The following is a 4,537-nucleotide window of genomic DNA, read 5'->3' as shown; positions in this document are numbered from 1 at the left end:
ATAGTCTAGGAAATCTAGTGGGGGAAGGTTCAGAGTTACCTTTGTAACACCCCTGTTTCTGGACAAAATTTCGTCCTCGAAATTATATTACTACTTTTCTTCCTTTCATAAGAGTTTGACGAGCATCTTCTGAAGGGGGTTGCGCTTCAGTAGTGTAGGTTATAACATGAGGTTGGTTTTCGACTCTATTCTTAATGCAAAGTAAACATACTTTCTTAGGTATACATTTTGTAATATAACGAAATAATCCGCATCGATTTAGTGAATAAATAATTGCTAAGGTTATTGTTATGTAACCTAAATAATGTAGGCATTCTATACTTGTTTCTTTCCAAGTTTTAAGTCTCCTATGAGTAGATATTCGCTCAAGCATGTTTTGTGCGTCATCCAAGCTAAGACGTGCATTTCTAAGTTCATCAATGTTAAGTTGCTTAGGCATCTGTATTAACTTAGATTCTAAGTTATCTAAATCTTGTTCGCTGTTTTTTATATCACAAGTTACATTGATAGTGATTGTTTTTGAAATTGCTAAGTTCCTGGGTAAATCTAGTTTATCTTCATTACTATACATTTGGCAATTACTTCCTGAGATTGAAGTGTTAACTTTTATATGAATTGATTTTATATTTGATTCACAAGCAATGTCCATATTAACATTAATTGTCGGTATTATTATATAGCCTATTTTTACTGGTATAAATGTTTCCTTATGCAATAAATAAGGAGATTGTGCACATTTGGGTTCCGCATATCTACGTAGTAAGCTGGCTTCACAAGTATTTGTATCATAGATACGTAAATTAGGTTGATTCCTCTTAATAATTAAATATTCACCAATATTTTTACTTTTATCTACTGTTTTTTGGTCTGTTGGTACATAACTGTCTTCATAAGTTATTATCAAATCATGGTCAGGGATTAAGGAAAGGAATACTTTATTAAATTTAGTTGGTATTGGAATTATTCTTTGCAATGATCCTTCTTCGTTTTCTAAAACTGGGATATCAATTATGTAGGTAAATAATCCTTGAATTAGGGCTACATTGATGGAACTAATTTCGATTATGTGTTGGTAATTTTCTTCGGACTTATCAAAGTGATATTTTGTTCTGTGATAAGTTTCGAATTCTCCTATTATTTCTCTCATAATTTTAGGTGTAAGTAATTGAGGATGCACAATTCCATGTTTTCCGTCGTTGATAGCATTAATTGCGGTATCAAAATCTTCATTCATTTCGTCTACTAGGAGGGTGGCTAGAATTAATTTAGCATTGACAAAATTATCTCTAGTATTTGAATTTACTATTTGACTCAATTTTTTAGCAGCTTCATTTTCTTGTCCTAATTTATCATGCAATATTTTATAATCCGTTGAGGAGGTATCCAATATAATTTTAAGGATCTTAGTATGATTAGACAATATTGTGGCAATGTTTTTGTTGTCAGTGTATATTTGGTCAAATTCTGTGTTTATTTGGTTAAGATCAGATTCAGTAAGAGTACCAAAGTGTTTTGGAAATGTCTCCAACGAAGTTCGCAAGTCCTCTCTTTTGTCTTTTACTTCCTAGCAATTTATGGAGAATAGAAATTTTAGAGGTCAGTCTGTTGTATCGTCCTTTTACTAATCTTAACTCGTCTTTTGGGGTACAGTTGGTTCCACAAGCTCGTTCAGCTAATAATATAGTTTGATCTAAGGCTCTTAGTCTTTGTTCGGTTGTTATAAAATCTATTCCTATAATTAATCTCTATTCTTCACGCAAAAGGTGGACCTTATTTAATTCTTCTATGTAGATATTCCCATTAAGTTCCTGTATCGTGCAGTTTGCCTGGGTCGTCGTTAGGAGTAATCCAAGGAACATAAAAGCGATCAGCATTGTTCTGTAACAAAATAGGGCATTACCTGATCAATGTGAAGTCGTATGGTTTTACCTTCAAATTTAATGATCAAATTATTATTTGTAGTAATTTCTGTAATAATGCCTGGGCCTTTCCAGCTTGGGTCCAATTTATTCGGTTTAGTATTATTTTTCCACTTAACCATGTTTCCTATTTCATAAACAAGATGACTTTTTATTATGTTTTCATCAAATCGTTTTTTACTTTTTTCCTGCTCAAGTTCTATTCTCTCTCTGGCTTTCTTAAGAATCTTGTCATGTTGAGTTTTCCATTTTTTCACTAGTTCGGAGTAAGTCAGGGTTGGAGATCTGGGTATAGCCGAAGGGATGTTGGGATTTCTTCCAAAGGTCATTTCGAATGTCGAAAGACCAGTAGTAGTATTTTTCATTTTATTAATAACAAAGTTGACAAATTTTAAGTTTTCATCCCATTGCTTATTATTATCTTCCATTGATGTTTTGATGAGATTTTTTAATGTTGAGTGCATTCTTGCTATATTACCATTTGCTTGTGGATGGAAGGAAGTTGTTTTCACATGTCTGATTCCCAAAGCTTCCTCGAATTGTTGCATCAAATCTGATAAAAAGTTCACACCTTGGTCCGTAAGTATCGTTTTCGGGGCTCTAAAGGTATATATGTAATGGTCAATAATACTTTGTACTACTGATTCAGATGTTTCATTTTTCATTGGAACTAGAATTGTGTTAGTGAATCTATCTTGTAAGCTTAGAATATATTTATTACCTATTTTTGTTTCAGGTAGTGAGCCAAATATATCTAATGCAATTTTTCATTAGGTTGCGTTGGTGTGTATGGAATAATAGCTTGGGCTTGATTAGTGATTCTAGTTGTTTTTTGGAGTTGACAAATAGGACAGGCTCTTACGTATTTTTTTATACCTTCATCCATACCTTTCCATTCACCTATCTTTTGTGCTCGCTGAATTGTGTTCTTTTCACCAAGATGATTAGCATGAGCTTCCTTAATAATTGTTTTGCGCTCTTCTTTGGAAAGTTCTCTAGTTTTATTAAAACAGACATGAAATCCGACATCTGGGTAGTGGTTGGACAAATACTGGATCATTTCGAAAAGAGTTTCTTTTTCTAAAGGTGTGTAGGTAGGATCACCAAAAGTTAACCTTACTATAGTTAATTTTTTGTCTCTAAATTCTTCTATTAACCATCCTAGATATCGCAACCAATCCTCTTCATTATATTCAGGCATATTTGTTTTTGGTATTTGTTTCCATAACTTACCTTCAGCATTTGGTTTTATTTGGTTGGTACTGGCGTATTTAAATCACGATTTTCAGAGATATCAAACACCTCAATGTCTGGGAGTTCTTCTTCTATTGTTTCTAAGTCAATATTTTGTAATGCTTCTTGAAATAGGTTATTCTCGTTAATTGGAAACAGTCTTGATAAACAATCAGCGGCTTTATTTTCTTTGCCTTTAACATACAGTATTTCGTACTTATATTCTTCAAGACGTAATCGCCAACGAAGTAACGTAGAACTTGGGTCTTTTACATTATGCAACCAAACTAGGGACTTATGGTCGGTTTGTATGATGAACTTTTTCCCTAAAAGGTATTGTCGTAACCTTTTGCAAGCCCAAACGATCGCTAGTAATTCTTTTTCAGATGTATTGTAGTTTTCTTCAGCTTTATTTAGGGTTCTAGATATAAAAAGGCATGGGTGATTATCTTGAGCAAGTACGGCACCGAGACCTACATTTGATGCATCAGTTGTGAGTGTGGAAGGTGCATTAAAGTTGGGAAAGCGTAAAACGGGTGCACTACAGAGGAGTTCGTTGAGTTTATCAAAACTTTCTTGACATTTGGGGGTCCAATCAAAAATGGTTTCTTTTTGAGTTAAGTTCGTTAAAGGTTTAGCAATACTTGAGAAATTTATTATAAACTTCCTGTAATAACCTGCTAGTCCAAGGAATGACTGTATTTGTTTAACTGTAGTAGGCGTTTTAAAGTTTTTAACGCATTCGGTTTTTGCTGTATTAGGTTTCACTCCATCTTTTGTTATCACATGTCCTAGATATTCAAGTTCGGGTCTCAGGTATTCGCATTTTGATGGTTCCAGGCGTAGTCCTAATTGTTTAATTCTTTCAAATACATCAATTACATTTTTATTATGTTGCTCAATAGTTGTTCCAAACACTACAATATCATCCATATGTACGAAGCACTTTTCACCTATCAGTCCTCTAAATGCGCCATCCATCATTCGTTGGAACGTGGCTGGGGCATTTTTCAAGCCAAAGGGCATTCGATTATATTCGAAGTGTCCTCGGTTTGTGGAGAACGCTGTGTATTTTTTGGATTTTTCGTCCATTGGAATCTGGTGAAAGCCCGCACTCATATCGAATGCTGAGAAGAATTTAGCTTGACCTAGTTGATCTAATATATCATCGATTATGGGCAGAGGATATGCGTCTTGATCCGTATCTTTATTAATTTGCCTATAATCAACAACCATTCTTAATTTATTGCCTTTATTCGGTACGACCCAGAGGGGTGAATTGTAAGGTGAATCTGAGTGTCTTATGACTCCTTTCGCAAATGTGATTTCAAATTAACTATTTTTCCTGAATTTAAAGTTATTGTGTGGTGTGTTAACTTTGTACA

Source organism: Belonocnema kinseyi, chromosome 6 (genome assembly GCF_010883055.1).
Source record: "Belonocnema kinseyi isolate 2016_QV_RU_SX_M_011 chromosome 6, B_treatae_v1, whole genome shotgun sequence".
Lineage (NCBI taxonomy): Eukaryota > Metazoa > Arthropoda > Insecta > Hymenoptera > Cynipidae > Belonocnema > Belonocnema kinseyi.
The sequence above is the reverse complement of the archived record's forward strand: the minus strand, read 5'-3'. Positions refer to the sequence as shown.